This window comes from Arvicola amphibius, chromosome 2 (genome assembly GCF_903992535.2).
Source record: "Arvicola amphibius chromosome 2, mArvAmp1.2, whole genome shotgun sequence".
Classification (NCBI taxonomy): domain Eukaryota; kingdom Metazoa; phylum Chordata; class Mammalia; order Rodentia; family Cricetidae; genus Arvicola; species Arvicola amphibius.
In genome coordinates this window covers 149891401-149912334 of record NC_052048.2, presented here as the reverse complement: position 1 = coordinate 149912334, position 20934 = coordinate 149891401, and the positions used below count along the sequence as shown (strand labels likewise).

At 43.3% G+C, this 20934-nt stretch overlaps 2 long non-coding RNA genes across 2 annotated transcripts; one reads left to right on the top strand and one right to left on the bottom strand.

Annotated features, from left to right (window-relative positions):
• Window positions 1–1086: 1086 nt before the first annotated feature.
• On the bottom strand, window positions 1087–19377 carry LOC119806375. The gene is made up of 3 exons (XR_005284202.1): window positions 18595–19377; window positions 17772–17926; window positions 1087–2509 (listed from the first exon to the last, which is right to left on the bottom strand). It is a non-coding gene; the product is annotated as an uncharacterized LOC119806375 (long non-coding RNA).
• LOC119806377 lies at window positions 3663–19307 on the top strand. Its single transcript, XR_005284204.1, has 4 exons — window positions 3663–4455; window positions 5969–6065; window positions 16662–16714; window positions 17114–19307. It is a non-coding gene; the product is annotated as an uncharacterized LOC119806377 (long non-coding RNA).
• Window positions 19378–20934: the final 1557 nt, after the last annotated feature.

Sequence of the window (20934 nt, the reverse complement as noted above, 5' to 3'; positions counted from 1 at the left end):
AGGAGTGCGTGTCCTTTCACCCCTGCCCCAACCTGGCCCTGGGTTCTCTAGTATCAGACAGATCTTCCCTCCTTTCTAATTCTTCCAGCACATGACTTTGGTCACCTGAAGGAGTGACTTCTGGAAGAACCCTGCTTGAACAGGTGATCTTCCACTAGAAAGCCACAGGTGGGGAAACTGAGGCTCCTTTGGTACCAAGGCAGCAGGTTTATTGCTTCAGCTTGTCTTGTGTGCAGTGAGAGAGCTGCTGTGTCACTGCTAGAGAGAGAGCTGTGTCACTGCTAGAGAGAGAGAGCTGTGTCACTGCTAGAGAGAGAGAGCTGTGTCACTGCTAGAGAGAGAGAGCTGTGTCACTGCTAGAGAGAGAGAGAGAGCTGTGTCACTGCTAGAGAGAGCTGTGTCACTGCTAGAGAGAGCTGTGTCACTGCTAGAGAGAGAGAGCTGTGTCACTGCTAGAGAGAGAGAGCTGTGTCACTGCTAGAGAGCCGCTGTGTCATTGCTAGAGAGAGCTGTGTCACTGCTAGAGAGAGAGCTGTGTCACTGCTAGAGAGCTGTGTCACTGCTAGAGAGAGAGCTGTGTCACTGCTAGAGAGAGAGCCGCTGTGTCATTGCTAGAGAGAGCTGTGTCACTGCTAGAGAGAGAGCCGCTGTGTCATTGCTAGAGAGAGCTGTGTCACTGCTAGAGAGAGAGCTGTGTCACTGCTAGAGAGAGAGCTGTGTCACTGCTAGAGAGCTGTGTCACTGCTAGAGAGAGCTGTGTCACTGCTAGAGAGAGAGCTGTGTCACTGCTAGAGAGAGAGAGAGAGCTGTGTCACTGCTAGAGAGAGCCACTGTGTCACTGCTAGAGAGAGAGCTGTGTCACTGGCTAGCTGCCTTCCTCTCCCCCAGGCATCCCTCTCCTATGGCCTCTTTCCTGATGTCTCACTCACTCACTCATGTAGGCCTAACTTTGCCTGGTATCAGTCTCCCCCTTGCAGAGGCTCCAAGTGGACCCTCCCTTCTGCAGTCCTGCCTGCAGCCTCACTCCATGGACCCCCACCCACCCCCAGATCTCCACATGTAGACCTCCACATCTTGCCTGGGTGTGCTTCCACTTACCTAGTATCTCCCCTGAAACCACTGTTTGACCCATGACCCTGACTCCAGCTATAAGGCCAAAGGTTTGAGCAAGTGCAGACATCTTATGTTACTGCTTCCTGCTTGAGGTTGAGAAGCCGTTCCAGGTCTCCGCTGGCCAGATGGACCATTCCCCTGAGAGCTGAAGGACTGTTGGGCTCCAGAACGTTATTTTACAGTCCCAGTTGCCCAGAGAGGGTGCTGGAAATCCCTAGCTGAGACTCCCTGTCAGTAAACTCTTTCCAGCATGCACCCTGAGCAGGGAAGACTCCTGCAGAGATGCTGCCCTTGTTGGCGCCACATGCTACTTTTCCTGGTCATTCCTGAGGCCCCGTCCTAAGTGAAATGACTTAACGTCTCATAGGGCTGTTGGGGTGTTAGGAGCCTTCACGTAGGACAGAATGGTCTGCTGACACTCAAGAAGGAAGGAGCGATGCGTCCAAACACTGGCTCAGCTTCTGGGCACCTTGAGCAAATGGGAAAAGCCTGGGACTGTGTAGCATTATCGGTCCCTTTCATTCCCTAGGTTTGTTATCTGAGACCTTAGGGCCAAAGTGTGGTCCCTCTCAGGCCCATTAAGCTAGGCTCTGCTGTAAGTCCCCAGTTACACAGACAGTAATAGTGAAAGCAGAGAAAGATTTACTCGATGTGGCCACATTGGGAAGAGGATAAAGAGTGAACCTAGAGTCTGTGTTCCAGAAATTGACATAAAGTTTAGATTAAATTCTAAAAAGGTATTTTGTTATTTTTGTGTATGAATGTTTGCCCATGTGTATGTCTCTATACCACATGTGCATATTTATAGTTCATAGAGTCCAGAAGAGGGCGTCAGATCATCTAGAACTAGAGTTGTACAAGACTGTGAGCCACTGTGTGGGTGCTGGGAACCAGACCTCAGTCCTCTGGAAGAATATCCAATGTTTAACCACTGAGCATCTCTTCAGTCCATGCAATTCAGTTTTAAATAGACTGCAAGGGGCGTGCATATTTAGGAGTCTTGGTCAACATGTCCAGCCCAGGCCACATCATCACCGCCATCAACGCCTCTCTAGTCACATTTGTAAGATGCCGGAACTGTGGGAAATCTTTCTGAACGATAACTTCCACCTTTCCGTCCCTTCAAACATGAGATTCTGTAGCAGTACAGTCCTCTGTCCTCCCCAGACTGTTACAGTTCTGCACTGCTGTGTGTGTTGGGGGGGGAGCCTCCAGCAGCACAGGGCTTTGAAAGGAATCCACGGAGTCCGCAGGAAAAAGACACTCACACTCTTGCCGGCTTCCTTCTTTAGTCTTTGTTCTTCACATGTTCTTTCTGTGTTCTTTCTACTGTATACTTTCTTTCTGCAGCTTATATACTCACAAAACAACAGTTTTTCAGGCAATGTAGAACGACCTGGAGTCAGATATAGGGGTTCACACTGAACATCAGAGAAGCAGAACAACCAGCCACTAGCTCTTAACTCTGCCTCAGACAGAAAGGGCAACCCTGTCCCCACGAATCCTCAGACTGAATGCTCTCTCTATGAAGCCTCATACTGCATCCTCCGACAGAATCCTCAGCACGCATCTTAGACTGAACCCTCAGACTGCACTGAGCTCTTGTCTCCTCCGCCTTATATTCCTCTCTCTGCCCAGACATATCACTTCTGTCTCTACCTTGCTAGTGCTGGGATTAAAGGTGTGAGCCACCTCCACCTGGCTGTTTCTCTTTGAGACTGGATCAAACTAGTGTAGCCCAGGGTGGCTTTGAACTCACAGAGATCCCTCTGCCTTTGTCTCCTGAGTGCTGGAATTAGAGGTGTGTGGTACCACTACCTGGCCTCTGCTAACTAGTGGCTTAGCTCTGTACTCTTTCCTTCAGGTAAGCTTTATTTGTTACATTACAAACAAAATATCACTACAAGACAATATAGGAATTACAATGTGGCTACATTCTGTTTTTCAAGTGAATGATTACAATGAATACAAAACAAACAGTAAAAACAGCATGTTTTCCATATCCCTTACATGAGTAAACATTTTACATATTACAAGTGAAAAACAAATTATCCCAAGAACCCATGTACATTCATACCCAAGCAACTTGTTACAGATCAACCTGTGGCCAAGCAAGGTATTCTTCTCAGGTCTTTTACTGGCAGGCTGCATTTTGCAGTTACAAAGAAAGGGTCAGTTACTTTATTACTCATCTTGGAAAGGTAATCTGATAAAGGAATCACAAACCTAAACTTTTATATATAAAAAAGAACCAGCTCACTTTAAATTTTAGGTACTTACCCACTCATTAATAGGTTTTTATATCAGAATATTGAGCATAAAAATAGGTATAAGGAATTAATCATCACCTTTGGTCATTAACCAATCCTAGCAAGAAAGGTATGTTAGCCAGTGGTGATTGGGCTGCTTTGTTCTTGTTCCCTGACCTTAACCAGTTCCGAATTCAACTATGTGTCTTTCTAAAACTTTAGATTGTCTTCTTGGGTTTTTCACCTCAAAGTTATTTAACCAAAACATCTTAGTCTAACTTTGTTATTTTCAAAGCTTTGTTTCAGCTGTGATGCTGAAGACCTGTGAACACATCTCCCAACATTAAGGTTGAAAGAACTGAAAATAGCTGAGCTACTGGGATTCAATTGTTTTTTCTTAATCATTAACCTCCATATGTTGTTCACACCTCGCCAGGATTCTTCCTCTAGAGCTAAGGGCTCCTCTCCCTTGTGCTCCGAGGGTACCAGCAAGATCTTCAGTCCGAGAACCCATCACTGGCATCTCAGTCTGCAGCTGTCAGTGAGCAGAGATGAGAGATGCTGACCAGTTTTGCTTCTGTTTCTGTGCTAAAACCCCTGAGAAAAGCAGCCTTGAGGGAGAGAGGGTTTATTCTGTGTGCAGTTCCAGGTGATAGTCCATCATTGTGGGGTAGTCAGGTAGGGTCTCGGAGCAGCTAGTCACACCCACAGTCAAGAACACAATGGGAACAAAGGTATACATGCCCACTGCTCAGTAGCTTTCTTTACTCATTCACGTATGACTCAGGAACCAAACCCAGAGAGTGGGCTGATGCCCACCTTCAGGCTCTGTCGTGTCACACGGTTCATAATCACGACAATCCCTCAGACACACCCACAGGTCAACCTGATACATACAATCCACCACTGAAACTCTTTCCTGGTTACTGTAGGCTGTGTCATGCTGACAACTAACACCAACCACCACAGATGGCAAGTGTTTCCCAACCCAAGGCACCATGATGGGTGATGCCCTGGAGGTGGTGACCAGAAAAGACTTTCAGTATGGGACTTGAGCTGAGAAAGATGGCAGCTGCATCCTGTATGTGGAGAGGTATGAGAAGGGACACCAATCCTAGGATGAGAGGAGGGTGAGGCTGGGAACAGGGTGGTGGGAATGTATTGTAGGAGGCTGCTTGTTTGTTCCTGGCTGCTCAGCCCCGAAATAATCACATAGAAACCATATTATTTGCAATACTGTTTGGCCAATAGCTTAAGCGTATTTTTGGCTAACTCTTATATCTTAATTTAACCCATCTCTATTAATTTGTGTATTGCCATGTGGTCATGGCTTACCGGATAAAATTCTGTCAGGTGTCTGTCTCTGGCGAGACTACATGATGTCTCGCGAACTCTGCCTTCTTTCTCCCAGCATTCAGTTTAGTTTATCCCACCTAACTCTATTTTGCCCTACACAGGCCATAGACAGTTTCTTTATTAGTCAACGCTAATCACAGCATACAGAGGGGAATCCCACACCACCTCCCCTTTTCTATTTAAATAAAAAGGAAGGTTTTAACTTTAACATAGTAATTGCCTATAACAAAACAGGTATCAAGCAAGAATTACATTTACAATATTTATATCTACTTTATCTTTTATCATAACTAAAGAAAACTATAACTATATATTCTTCAACTCCATCAAAGACTCCAGAAGGATATATTACCTATGTAAACAGAAAGTGCATTGTAAACAACTTCCAAAACTCTAGAATTGACAGAGACATCTTGCCGCCTGGACAGTCACCCAAAGTTCTTCTGTAACATTGGGGCATCCATCTTCAGCCTACTGGCCCATAGTATCTGGCAGACTTTCATGAAGCAGGAAATTTCAAAGATAGTTCCACCTATATTGACAGTTTGTCAGTCATTTTCTTCTGTGTCCTGCAGAATGTCTGGCAGACTCTTTCATGAAGCAGGATCCCTGAATGATCATCTCACCTTTAGGCAAGTTCAGCAGTCATTTCTCTGTGGGTCCTGCATGTCCAGTTCACACAGCATGACATAAGCAGTCCAGGCAAGAGCAGTTTCTTGCCCAAATGGCTAACAAACTCCATAAGGAGCCTCTTTGATGACCATCATCCTTTTGAAGTAGCTTGGTGCTGCCAGGAGCAGATGTGTCTCATTGTCATGGAAAGTCCTAAGTTTTTAAAACATTTTAAATGCCATATTCTGACGGTCTCTGAAAGATTTGAAGAATAACTATCTAATTGAAATATATCTCTATATATCTAGAAAACATAACTAACACAACTACAAGCTTGACTTTTATGGATGACTCTCTGTTAACTTTATATTAGAGAAGCCATGTAGCCCCACCAGAGACAGACGCTGGAATTTTACCCAGTAAGGCGCAGCCTCATGGCAATACACAGATTAATGGAGATGGGTTAAATTAAGAAATGAGTTAGCCAGAAATATGCTTAAGCTATTGGCCAAAGAGTATTGCAAATAATATGATTTCTGTGTGATTAGCCGGGAACAAACAAACAGCCCCCTACAACAGGAATGGAGCATGAAGCATCTGTATGACTGTGGGTAATGACCGCACAACATTCCCTCTAGGTCCCCTAGCGCTCGGATGCCTGTGCTCTCTGTTCTTCTAGCTGGAAGAGATTTGACCTTGATGCAAAGGCTGCCAGTGTGAAAATTACCTGTCCATGTAAGTTCACTGATTTTTAAAAAAAATCTCAATTCAACATTATAAATATACATTTAAAACATTGCACTTTTGGTACTCGAGAGAGGACTCAATGCTTAAGAGTGTTGGCAGATCTTCCAGAGGTCCCCAGTTTAGCTCACAGAACCCGTTTCAGGCAGCGAACCACCTGTAACTTCAGGTTCCAGGGCCTCTGACCTTCAAGAGCACTTATACTCACAAACCCAGACATACAATTATAATCTTTAAAAGTACACTATTAACAGCCCAGTCACACTAGCCACATGTATCAGGAACCAATGGCACTGTTATAGAGCAAGAGCCATTGGGAAAGCTTAATTGGAACATTCTCTTTGGGTATAGGGGAGGTTTAGTAGGTAAAGCACTTAAAAGATGGTAAAAACATAAATATGGGGACAATAAAGTGGAAAGGAGAGACCCAGGATCGGAACCAGTGTTAGAGGGAACCAGAAGCCCATACCTACGAGGAGGCTTGTGGCTGAATTTTTGCCTGGTTCTTATGCCTTTAGCCCCATCTCAAAGTTAGAATTTGTAGGTGCAGAAGCAGCATCAATTGTGGAGAAGGGCTCAAATCCCATCCTCAGCATCAACTGCAGAGGAGGGCACAAATCCCATCCTCAGCATCAACTGCAGAGGAGGGCACAAATCCCATCCTCGGCATCAATTGTGGAGAAGGGCTCAAATCCCATCCTCAGCATCAACTGCAGAGGAGGGCACAAATCCCATCCTCAGCATCAACTGCAGAGGAGGGCACAAATCCCATCCTCGGCATCAATTGTGGAGAAGGGCACAAATCCCATCCTCAGCATCAACTGCAGAGGAGGGCACAAATCCCATCCTCAGCATCAACTGCAGAGGAGGGCACAAATCCCATCCTCAGCATCAACTGCAGAGGAGGGCACAAATCCCATCCTCAGCATTAATTGCGGAGGAGGGCACAAATCCCATCCTGAGCCGCAGTCAGATCTAGTCTTGGAATACTGCAGCAACCAAAGGATTAAGTTGGTACTCAAGGATGTTAAGCTAATCTGAAATGTAAGGGTTTTGTTTTGTTTTGTTTGTTTATTTGTTTGGTTTTTTTTTTTGAGAGATTGTGAGACGGAAAAGTTAATTGATGTGAAGAAGGCTTCAGTCCAGCTTTCTTAGTTCTGAGTCCTGAAAAGAATGGCAAGAAGAGGCATGAACTGGATGGCCCACGGCCCATTAGTCTACCTTTTGGGGGGTCACTGGAAGTACTTTCAAGGGTTTGGGGGACACTGATCTATCTTTAACTGCTTCACACTGACAAAATGGGAGATGTGAAAGGGTCAGAAGTTAGGGCGTCTCAGAGGAGGGTCCACCCTAGGGGCTACAGGAAAACTCAACAGATGACAGAGATCCAGAGCAGAAGTCAGGAGATGATAACTGTACAGCCTGTGGGAACAGTATGAGACAAAGTCAATGAGGAAAGGTTTTTTTTTTTTACATCAAGATTAACATAAGTTAATGTAAGGTTAAATATAAAGTTAACGTAAGGCTAAATGCAATTGTGCAGCTGGCTGGACCATGGACCAGAGTTCTGTAGAAGGGTATAACTGTAATCAGCTGTTTGTTTACAATGGACTCCTGGAAGCTTTATTAAAAGAAGTCAGTTCGATGGACAATTTAAAAGAGAAATAGAATTCTATTGAGTCATTTATTTTTGGAGAACTGTCTAGCAAAGTTGCTGAAGACACAGCTTGGATAGTCTGAGTACCTTTCCAAAGCTGTGAGTTTGATGGCAGAGTATCTGACTGCCTCTTTTAATAGGGTGTGGATCCTGGGATTAGCTTTTGCAAAGAGGCAGAATTAAAAACTAGGGTAAAGGTCATGCCACCAATTGAACTAGCATCCAGGCCCCACACTCATCAGGTATGGTAGGTTTAGGGACACGGTTCCTCTGTTCACAGCATCCTCATATGTCAGTTCAGGAGACATTTCAGTGCAGAGTAATTGTACTTTTCTCTCTGTTGTTTGAGACATTTGGATGTGGGCACAGACTCTGAAATCCTCTAGCAGGCAAGAGAATCCATCCCCTGTCATGTGAGACTTGAGGAGGAACTCATCTTCCTTATAGATAAGAAAGGAGGTTTTCCGAGTCTGGCCTGCACAGCCACAGACAGAAGCAACAGACTTTTGGAAGGTATTATTTCCCCAAGTATTCTTATTCTATATTGGAGCTAGCATGCGATTTCTTTTGATGTGGAAGGACACCAAGCAAGCCTGGGTATGTCCTGCCATGCGAGTTTATTGTAAATTTAAGCCATTTTACTCAGCGTTCAGTTTTTTTATAACCTGTCATTTTTTAAAGAAAATATACCTGATTTTTAATAATGTTTTACATTAAATAAACTTCCAGTTTGCTATAACTGTGTTTTAGGCTTAAGTTTGATAACATATGCAGAAGACTATATAAAATGCTCTCTCCTTAAGCTTGTCTCTGTAAATTAATTGTATTTGTAGTTAGCACAACTAAAGCATTTGATTATTTATAAGGTGACTGATAATTAACTTTTACATCTTAATTATCTTCAACAGTTTTTAATAAAATAGTAAATTTGTTGTTTTTTGTTTGTTTTTGTTTTTCCAGACAATGTTTCTCTGTGTACCCTTGTCTGTCCTCAAATTCGCTCTGTAGACCAGACTGGCCTTGAACTCAGAGAGCCACTCGTGTCTGCCTCCCAAGAGCTTGGATTAAAGGCATGCGCCACCACCACAGGGCTAAAGTAGTAATTTTTATAAGATTAGGATTTTATAATTTTGTCTCTGTTAAGTCTGAGTTGCTGCTGCTGAGAATCAGCTCTCAGCTGCTAGGAAACTGAAGAGGAGGAGACGTGGAGTCGGTGACTGATCATACAATTGACTTTTTAATTGCAAGGGGTAAAACTTAGTTCTTTGAGGTCTGCAAAAAGGGGGAACACACACACACACACACACACACACACACACACACACACACACACACACACACACACACACACACACCTTCAATGTGTCAGGGTCTCTCTCTTCTTGATTTTTGCCCTACCTGATGTGGGATTCTTCTGTGTATGCTGTGATTACCATTGACTAATAAAGTAACTGCTTGGGCCTATAGGAGAGCTATAGGGGAACAGAGCTAGGTGGGGAAAACTGAACTGAATGCTGGGAGAAGAAAGGCAGGCAGAGTTTAGAGAAGCCATGTAGCCCCGCCAGAGACAGATGCCAGACGGAATCTTGCCAGTAAGCCACAGCTACGTGGTGATACACAGACTAATAGAAATGGGTTAAATTAAGATGTAAGAGCTAGTCAATAAGAATCTAGAGCAAATTTAATTAATACAGTTTCTATGTGGTTATTTCAGGGCTGAGTATTCGGGAACACACAAGTGGCCCTCTACATGGGCTGACTAAATCCACATAAAACCTGAGAAAGCTTAAAAAGGAATTCTAGTCATACACATAATTTTTTTTTTCAGCTGGTGGCATGCTGCAGCTCCCTTAAGAGATGTTTTCCTAATTCAGCAACAACAACAATAACAAAAAACATAAAAACAAAAACAAAAAACAAAAAAATGTGTGGTTTTAAAATGGTGATTTTTGGGCTGTGCTGCCAGCACAAACTCTGACTCTTTTGGGAGATGCGGCTATGGAGCATCTGCTCTGTGAGCAGAGTGATACAATTTGCTTAATGGCAACATAGACCAGCTGTGTGTCTAAAAATGGGGCAATGTACATGGCTCTCAGAGGCAGCAAACAGCTCAGCCATGCTGGACTGGCTGGAAAAAGCAGGCAGGGCTATGTTGGCCGTAGCCACGTCCACTTAACATTAAAAACAGGGCGCTTCTGGTCAAAAAATAATTACAGATACACAATAAAGACAGATTTGGGGGCTGGAGAGATGGCTCAGTGGTTAAGAGCATTGCCTGCTCTTCCAAAGGTCCTGAGTTCAATTCCTGGTAACCACAGGGTGGCTCACAACCATCTGTAATGAGGTCTGGTGCCCTCTTCTGGCCTGCAGGAATACACGCAGACAGAATATTGTATACATAATAAATAAATAAATAATTTTTTAAAAAAGACAGATTCAAATAAAAAAAAAAACCTCTAAATGGGTCACAGTGTTGGATAAATGTATGTAGGCTTGGAAAAGGAAAAAAAAGAAGAAAAGAGGACAGAAAGTTATAAAATACTAAAAAAAATAAGCCACATAAAAAATAAAAAATACACAGGGAGTCTAAATTATGTATATTATTGTGTTTTCTTTAATTTTTTGACTGTAAAGGAACTAAGTACAGAGAAACACTTCATTGTATGGACTACTAAGTTAAATCAACATAAAAGTATCTTGACTTTAAAATTTGGGTCTAAGTATATGGTTTTTTTTTTTGGAAAAGAGGTTCTTCTTTTGTTTCCATAGAGGATGAGAACCTGTAAAATCCTTCCAGACTAATGTGGTTTAATGAACCAAGACCCCCAAAAGGTCACCATAAACACCCCCAAAAATACTTCACCCAACAAAAAACAAAAAAAAAGTTAAAAAAACTATGACCAAATTCCCAAATATTGTGTATAAATGTTTCTTCACATTTAAAGGGGAATATGTTATATTAGTATGGATCTTGGTTTGGTTTATTAATACAAATTTTAGGTCAATTTTGTTATATGTATATTTCTGCTCTTGATTAAGGTATTGTGTTTATGCAGCTCATTTTAAAAATTTAATGTATAATTAAGAAATATAGGTTAATAGATAATAATCTATAATAGTCATGCTTATCATCATACTAGTTAGGTTTTCTAGATATATGGAGATATATTTTAATTAGATAGTTATTCTTCAAATCTTTCAGAGACCTTCAGAATATGGCATTTAAAATGTTTTCAAAACTTAGGACTTTCCATGACTGTGAGACACATCTGCTCCTGGCAGCACCAATTATTTCAAGAGGATGATGGTCATCAAAGAGGCTCCTTATGGAGTTTGTTAGCCATTTGGGCAAGAAACTGCTCTTGCCTAGACTGCTTGATGTTATGCTGTGTGAACTGGACATGCAGGACCTGCAGAAAAATGACTGTTGAAGTTGCTTAAAGAAGATGAGACAGTCCTTTGGGATTCCTGCTTCATGAAAGAGTCTGCCAGACATTCTGCAGGACACAGAAGAAAGTGACTGACAAACTGTCAATATAGGTGGAACTGTCTTTGAAGTTTTCTGCTTCATGGAAAAGTCTTCCAGATACTATGGGCCAGTAGGCTGAAGATGGATGCCCCAATGTTACAGAAGAACTTTGGGTGACTGTCCAGGCAGCGAGATGTCTCTGTCAATTCTAGAGTTTTGGAAGTTGCTTACAAAGCACTTTCTGTTTACATAGGTAATATATCCTTCTGGAGTCTTTGATGGAGTTGAAGAATATATAGTTATAGTTTTCTTTAGTTATGATAAAAGATAAAGTAGATATAAATATTGTAAATGTAATTCTTGCTTGATACCTGTTTTGTTATAGGCAATTACTATGTTAAAGTTAAAACCTTCCTTTTTATTTAAATAGAAAAGGGGAAGTGGTGTGGGATTCCCCTCTGTATGCTGTGATTAGCGTTGACTAATAAAGAAACTGCTTTGGGCCTATGACAGAGCTAGAGGGGGACAGAGATAGGTGGGGAAAACTAAACTGCATGCTGGGATAAGAAAGGCAGAGTTTAGAGAAGCCATGTAGACCTGCCAGAGACAGACACCAGATAGAACCTTGCCGGTAAGCCACAGTCACATGGCGATACACAGAATAATAGAAATGGGTTAAATTAAGATGTAAGAGCTAGTCAATAAGAATCTAGAACTAATAGGCCAAGCAGAAATTTAATTAATACAGTTTCTATGTGGTTATTTTGGGGCTGAGCAGCGGGGGACAAAGAAGTGGCTTCCTATAACACCTCTTTCCTGACGTATCCCTTTGTCTCTTTCCTATTGTCTTTCTTCTAACTTTATTTTTTCTTTTACAACTTATATACCCCAGAAGAATCTTTCAAGCAATATAAACATTACAATATGGTTACATTCTACTTTTAAATGAATGATTACAATGAATACAAGTAAAAATCAGCATGTTCCCCAATACCTTTTCATGGTTAAACATTTACCTTTTATAGGTGAAAACCAAATTGTTCCCAAGGACCCACATACACTAATGTCTAAGTAACTTGCTATAGATTAACAGAGTTTAAGGAAGCAAGTAATTTTTCCTCAGCCAGTGCTTTTACTGGCTGGCTGCATTTTGCATTACAAAAAAAGGATCAATCATTATTTGTCTCAAAAAGTAATCTTATAAAAAAACTACAAGAATAACAAATCTAAGCTTTTTTTTATATGAAAAGCAGTCAGCTCTCCTTTAAATCCTCAGGGTGCAGACCCGCTCATCATCAGTTTTTTAGCAAATCATATCAGAAAGCGGAGGGTAAAAATGGGTATAAGGAATTAATCATCGCCTTTGGCCACCAACCCATTATAGTAATAACTAGTCTGCCTCTGTTCTTGTTCCTTGACCTCGATTATTCCCTTGCCCCACCATTATATGTGTGCCTTTCTAAACTCTAAATTGTCCCCCAAGGTTTTCTATATCAAAGCCATTAGTAAACTCACTGTAACCTAACTTTATTAATAATCTACATATCTAAATTCTTTCTGAAGGTGGCGGTTTAATCATTATCTGCTCCAGCAGCAATGCTTGGAAAAAGTCAATCACTGTTATTGTAAGTACCAGTAACACTGTCTGGTGAGGGGCGAGAAACCCCCTGAGAGTTTTCACACAACTCATAAATTATGAGGAATGTGACAACCATGATGGCAACAATCAGAGCTGCGCTTAATAACAGCATGCGGTCCTCAGGGCGCCGGGCTCTGCCTGGCCAACCCTCACCCAGCCCGTTTACGCTAACCACCAGGCTGTGTTCCTGAGTTCCAAAGCCACTTGCTGTTCCTCTCACAGAGCCCCTAACATCGAGCCTTTTTTGTTACATTGTAAACTAACTTTTCTCTGCTTGAAATTTTACACCTTTTTAAATCATACCCCCAATGGTCTCACAGGTCCTGTGATCAAGTTTACCTTTCAGCAAGAGATTCAAAGATATCCATCACCTTGAGTGGGGGAACAAAGCCAAGAAGAGGGGAAAGTATTCAGAAAATTACTATATATATATATATATATATATATATATATATATATAATGTTTCTCTTGATTAAAAAAACTTAAATACCATGAGACATAGCAGAAACTAACTATTCGTCCTAAGAAATTTTTCTAAGGGGAGATGTTAGGCAACATTTGGGGCCCTTACTCAGTATATATAACAGCTTTTTCATTGTTGCACAGGTGGAATACCTGCCCTTTTTTAGATTGTAGACTATACACCCAGAAAACTTTGCGGTCTTGTATAATTAGGGTCTAATTGCACACAGCTGGGAGGAGTGACTGGCTATCGGGTGGATGAGGACCTTGCCTATCTTAAAGCCCAGCTGTGGTTATTTTAGGCAGGCACAGCTGGAGTTATCACTGAGCAGTTTTTAGACAGAGGGTCTTCTCTATCCATCACCAGTTTGCTCTCATTCCACCTGCAGATGGAAGCAGACAACCCGGAAAACAACAAATATCTGTTCTCTTAGGAAGATGTCAAGTTACCAATAATATCAATATCTGTAACCTAGAGACTATCAAACAGAAAACTACATATAAAAATACAAGCAAGGGGACTGGAGAGATGGCTCAGTGGTTAAGAGCATTGCCTGCTCTTCCAAAGGTCATGAGTTCAATTCCCGGCAACCACATGGTGGCTCACAACCATCTGTAATGAGGTCTGCTGCCCTCTTCTGGTCTGCAGACACAGACAGAATATTGTATACATAATAAATAAAAAAAAAAATACAAGCAAGAGTATCCGGGCTTGGCGGGGCAGAAACAAAAGCAGACAATAGACATAAGGCAAAGGACCCTCAAGAGCAGAGAGATTATCCCATCTCTGTTAAGAGAAACAGGCTAGGAGACCGAGTAGAAATGGCAGGCATTTTGTTTCTGGATCTGGTTGCATCTGGAGCGGAATGGCAGGGATGAAAGGCTTAGGGTGAGCTGGGAGTTAAAAGTAAGGATGGGGGCTTGGATCATTCTCCATTCCATTTTATGAAGTTATCTAAATCAATTTAGATACTGAAATTTGACAATTCCAAATTCAGGCTAGCAGTGACCATTGTCCAATATATATTGAGGCCAGATTTGGACCAAGAGCTGAATAACTGTGACTGTCTGAGGTCCCCCAAATGAAGCTCTTTTATATTCGCCTACAGACAGGCTAAACATGTGGCCTTTGTTGCAGTTTGGAACCCATGATGGGTGTGCAACCAAGGTAAAAATGGGTCAAATTAGGCCACCTGGAGATGTCCCTCAGGTTTCAAATTGACCAAACAGGTCGGAAAAGTAGGAGAGACATCCCCATTCTTGTATGTTTCCGGGAGTTCAGAGACTGTGGGGCCAGTGGGGAGGGGTTCCTAGAACTCTCATGTTCTCTGGAGGTGGAGAAGTGAACCCTTGACATACCTCTTTCATCATGCTGGTCTGCTCCCGCACTTACATATATTGACTTGTCCCGTGCTCTGTCTTACAGGTGGTTCCTAGTCCTGAGGTTTTTTAGTCTTTCTCTCTGCCAACAGGCTCACTTCACATGCTATTCTTGTGGTTCTCATGCACCTCTTTTTCTGCCCTACGCTCCTTCCTTAATGGGAAATGAAATTTTAATGCAATTGGGTGCATTTTGACAATGCAATATATATAACAATATTAAAAATGTAATTACTCGTAAGAAAGTTTAATAGCTAACAAAAAGAACTCACATCATTATAAAGTAGATATTCCATGTTCACTTCATGAGTGAGAAATCTTTTAAAAATTGAAATGGTCAGAATGCAAATCTGGATATTGAAGACATCCTGTTCAGAGACCATGAGATGCACTTAAGGACCTGCCACTAGGCGGAGCTGCTGAGTAGGAACTCTATCTGGTATTCTTCAGTTGGGGCATTCTAAAGGATTTCAAATTACAGGGCTGTAGAATTTTCTTCCAAACTTACCCAGCCTTCATCACCTGTTGATTGTGGTTGTAACCCTAAGATTGTGGTTGTCTCCTCCCTCCACTCTGACCCAAACCCATGTCAGTTTATGGTATTGGTTTTCTATCCCACACACACGCTTGCTAGAACTGCCATCCAGCATGGCAGAGACAAGGGGCAGGAGATCTGGAAGAGGCGCTTTGGTAATTTATTTTCATCAGTGTGTGTGTGTGTGTGTGTGTGTGTGTGTGTGTGCGCGCGCACGCGCGCGTGTGGGGTACACATGTACCTGTGTCCATGTGTGTGGAGGCCAGAAGAAAACCTTGGATGTTATTCCTTAGAAGCCACACACCTTGTTTTTGAGACAGAGTCTCGCACTGGCCTAGAACTCATGGAGTAGGCGAGTTAGACTGGCCTTTTATTATTTTTTTTCAAGAAAAGCCTTGAAATATTTTATGTTGTTATTAAATATACTACATATTATGATACAACGTACCATTCATAAACTATAAACGTGATATGTTAAAATTAATTCTAGTATGGTGTCAGGTTGACATGATAATGGGATGTTATTTAGTTGCTGAATACATCATATTGTTGCAGTATGTTGTAACTTCAGGACCAACCTTAATAAAAAAAAAAAAAGAAAGAAAAAGAAAGCTTTCTCAACTGGCACTTTCTTCTGGTGTCCTAAGAAAGCCAAGGCAGACTGCTTATGCCACCCCTGGGGTTTCTGGGCTAACTGAAGATGCATGCAGGTTTGGAAACATGCAAGAGGGTACAGACGAAGGCTGAGGTGACTGTTTAGTCTCCTTTCTGTTGCTGTGGTAAGTTCCAGAGGAGAGTCAATGATACCGGGGAGACATGGTAGCTGTGACCCTCGCAGGAAGCTGAGAGAGCACATCCCCAACCAGAAACACAAAGTAGGGAGAGTGAATTGGAAATGGGGCAAGGTAATAACCTCTCAAATCTTGCCTCAGGAGACGTACTTCTTTTAGCAAGGCTGCCCCTCCCCATAACATCTCTAAAGAGTGTCATCAGCTAGAGACCAAGTGTTCAAAACTTTGAACCTATGGGGGCTTCCGCTCAAACCACCACTACACTAACAAGTCTTTCAGGTCGTCTGAGTGGTTCTGCTGAAAGGGAGTTTGGGCAGGAAGGAGCCACAGCTAAGGTTTTAGTTATATGGTAAGCAAGCACAGGTGGCACCTGCAAGCAATAGCACCTGCTACCATGGGAGACAGAATACCCCATGATGCATCTGTTCTGCTGAACCACAGAGCCTTCACAGTAATGAGGTAGAGTTTCCATGCATTTCCAAGCCTTTTAGTAGACATTAAAGCAAGGGCAGGTAGATACACACTGACCTCTAAATCTATTTTTTGAATTAAATTGAAGAATCCCAGGTAGGAATTAACAGAGGTGTGATATTGCAAAAGTAGACAGAGTCTGATCTTGAAAGGCTAACAAAGGAAGCACTTTGTCTCTACAGAAGCACATGATGACTGTAATGTTTCCTGGAAGCACCCAAGACTGTCAACAAAGGTATGAAAGTAAATTGTAGAGTGTCTTCTTCCACCAAGTGTGTTCCTGGGTCACGTCAAGCCCCCCTCAGAATCGGGGCTCCCCAAAGAGTCTTGCACCCAGTTATCTTACGGAATAACGCTCCAGGTGAGCGAGTGTGTGGAAAGCTCTGCTGTGGAGTCCGTCTGGGTGACTTACAGACCTAAGTTTCCATTTCTGGTTTGCTGCTGCTCTTGTGGACTGCTTGAGTCTTTCTCCAGGAGGAGGTGGTACCTTTCCCCCCCTTGCTCATGCTCTCAGGCCTCCTTGTCCTGCTTGACAAGGGCAGCCAAGGGAGAAGCTTGGACATGTCTGTGTGGTTTCCTTAGATCAGCTCGGCTGTGCAATGGAGCTGACGTTGACACATTCCTTTGTCCACAGCACTTGGTGGGCACCTTGGGCCAGACACCTTTCAAGATGCTGCCTGTACGCTGGTAAAAGCAACAAGCCGAACATCTGTCTTGCTGTGGATTATTTTGTGGCGGGGAGCAGGAAAAGATCCCTATAAACGTTTGACTACATCAACGGGTGCTATGAAGAAAATAAAGCTGAGCACTGGGCTAGAAGGCACGGGAACGGTGTGACGGACCAGATAACAGACCCCAAAGGTGATCTGTCTTTAATCCCCTCAGTCTGGGAATGTTACCTTTGATGATGAATACTATGAATTGTGATGTGAGGGGGCTGGAGAGGACCTGAGTTCAGTTCCCAGCATCTACATTGGACAACTCATATCTGCCCTCTTCTGGTCTCATCAGGCACCTGCATGCACATGTGTACACGTGTGTGTACACACATACACACATAAACATAAACAAAACATAAATATTAAAATAGTTTTGACGTGAAGAGATCAGATTGGTGAAAATAGTTATAAACTAAAATTGATAACCTAGAAAATTTCTAGTTAAAGATAAAAAAAGGGAGAAAACAGCTTCGATTTTTAGTGTGAAACTAGAAAGAATGAGAGAATCAACATGGGGAGCTTCTGAGAGTGCAGACGTGAAAGCCCACCCTTTTACAGAGCCTGGCGATATACCTGCTCCGGTGCCGTCGCTGCTGCAATGGTTCATCTTCGTTGTCACTGCGCCTGGACTTGGAATTGCCTAGAAGACACACCTCCTGGCATCCAGAGATGCTGGCTGAGGAAAACACACCCTCAGTGTGAGCAGCAGCACGGGCGAGGGTCTTAGGCTGAATAAGAGGAGAAAGGAAGCTGAACACCAGTTGTAATTTCTCTGCTTCCTGACTAGAGGCAATGTGATCACTGCCTCATGTTCCTGTGGCCACAGCTAGCTCTGCTTCCCGCCACAACGGACCGGTTCCTCAAACCACATGGCAAGATAAACTCTGAAGGAGCTGTCGGTGTTCACCACAGTCTAGAGAAGGATCTCTGCTACCCCAAGGACATACCAGAAGCTGAGTCGGCAATGCACAGTGTTAGAGGTGGGGAGTGAACAGACTGAGAGAACAGATTGCTGCTGTTACTGACTGAATGGGTCAGTTGTCATGGGAACGGGCTCCTGAGAAGAGAACCTAAGGGCCCCACTCGCCTACTCCCTCTCTCTCTCCTGTGCCCTTGCTTCTGTTGTGTTTGCTTTCCGCCATTCCTTATGAAGGTTCTCATCAGTCCTGAGCCCTTTGGCTTTGACTTCTCCACTTCTAGTATTGTAAGAAGTAAATCTCTGTTCTTTATAAGTTCCCAGATTTGGAGCTGGGCATGATGGTGCCAGCCTACAATCCCAGGAGTGGGGGAGCTGAGGGTGGAGAATTACAAATGCCACGCCAGCCTAGACTATATAGCAAGGCCCTGTCTTCTCGGAAACAAACCAAAACCAACCAAACAAAAAAACATCGCTTACTCTGGAGAAAGCTGTTGTAACAGCACACCACATGGGAATGCACGAACTGTTATATATCTGGGTGAGTCGTCCTCAGGCAAGGGGACTTGATCCCGCCATCTGTCTGTGGTAGTTCACTTAAACTTCACCTCTGATTAGAGGAAGCCGCTTTCTTTTCTGTTGCGTACATCCAAAGGGAACCATGTGTGTCTCTTGTTTTGAGACAAGGTCTGGAATTCCCTATGTAGTCAAGGATGGCCTGTAGTTTCTCAGTGCTGAGATCACAGGCTCACCACCTATCTTTATGACTGGCAGTAGGCCTGCCATTTGGACACTTTGGAAGTTCCTCACCACCTGGAGCCTAGATGTTTGGTTTAACGTCCTTCGATGGGTACAGTTCCACGAGGTGACTCCTGTCCTAACATAAGACGGTCATTGTAGGCAAACTTGGAAAAAGGCACCGTAGCTTTAAGAAAGAATTAAACAGGCCTCAAGTAGACAGAAGTTCTCCATTGCAAGTTCCCTGGGGTGAATGCCTTAGCCAAAGGGTAGTCGGGGATGGGAAGGTTTTTCCTTTTTGCCCCAGAAAATATTGTTTCTGATTTTTAGTTTGTACTTGCTGGCACAGTGATCCTGGATTATCTGGGCACAGTTACCTGTGCCTTTATAAGTTGATTCAGGGAAATCCACATAGCAACGTTGATGTTCTTCTTTTCTGGCGTGGGGTGTATCGCGGAGCCGGAGGAAGGGAGACCCAGGACACGACCAGGGAAGGGGGTGCTCCACAGTGCGGGTCAAGGGAGGGAGGAAAAAGAGAAGGGGATAGAGAGAAAGAGAGAGAGAGAGAGAGCAAGAGAACACATGGCGGGGTTCTTAAACTTTTAAAGGGGTACAGTGTTCTTGGGAAATGTAGTTTTTGGGTCCGGCGGGGTGAAACTGCGATCTGCGCTTGTGTGCAGGGGCCTTCTGCTCACAAAGGCCTTCTGGGAGATGTAGTCCTCATCCCATGAGAATCACATCTCCACCCTTTTTGGTTTATTAAAAATTTGGGGGGGAGTCTTAGTGGGTAGGGAATGGGGGCGTAGCCCGGTCTCATAGCTGCTTCCTGCTGACTTTGTGGGTGTCGAGGGATTTTTTTGGGGGGGGTGTTTGATGTCCTGGTGTCCTGGTCTCATTTGCTGGCATCTTGGGATGGTTCCGGTGTGTCCTGGTAATGATGTCCTGTTTACTGACGTCCTGGGATGTCCTGGTGGTCCGTGTCCCGGGGATGGCTGATTGAAACCACATCCGTTGGTGTCTTGAGGAACTGGGTTGTCGTTAGGTGCTGGAAAACAAGAATCGCATTAGGAAAGGAAAGATTAAGGGGGGGGATATGAGGTGAAGGCTTAAGGATTCGAGTTAGTGGGGAGCTTTAGGGTTTTTTTTGAGGCCAAGAGTGATAAAAAAATTAAATGATACTTATTCCGTTTGGATACTTATTTTGTTCGTGTCCAATCCGTTCAGGTGTGTCAAGCTGGCTTCCTAGAACTTAAAGAAAATGTCTTAAAAGAGAAATAAGGTTTTTGACCATATTTATCATCTGAATCCCTTGTCTCCGTGAGCGATGATGATTCCTGTAATGACAACTAAGTAGTTATTTAGAATTTAGAGGTCATACATAGGAAAAGGAAAAGAGGGTGTGTTAGTGTAATAAAGAGTTAAGTGTAGATGGAACTGTTATTTTTCTTGTACTGAAGTTGGTGTCCTCTGGAACTTGAGAGAGCAAGGTCCTGTCTGAGTTACTGTGAATGAGGAATCTTTTTGAGTTGGAGGAGTGAATGGTTTAAGGTGTGACAGGTGAATCCAGTGAGGAAGTCCTTCGAGCTTGGCAGCTGTGGGAGTTAGAAGAATTACTCTGAGGGGACCCTGCCATTTAGGGGAAAGGGGTGAGGGACGTTGACCTGGGGAAGAAAATAGTACCTGTTCTCCAATCTTAATTGGTGGTGGACATGGATTAGTACATGGTCGAGGTAATGAGTGATCAGTGAAATCCCACAGTAGCGAGCGTAAGTGGGTTAGTAATGGCGTGAGCAGGTGATCAGGTAGGGGGGAGGTTTTAGGTGGAAGGCCAGGGGTTAGAACCGGCCGTCCATACATGAGTTCAAAGGGTGAAATAAACAGCGGGCTCTTTGGTAGGGCCCTGAATCTAAGGGCCAAAGGTAAGAGCTTTACCCAGTCGAGATGCAGTTCCTGTGACAACTTAAGAAGGGTGTCCTTTAGAGAGCGATTGGCACGCTCTACCTTACCTGAAGACTGAGGATGGTACGGGATATGAAAATGCCAAGGAATGTCGAGAGCCTTGGACAGGTTTTGAGAAATCTG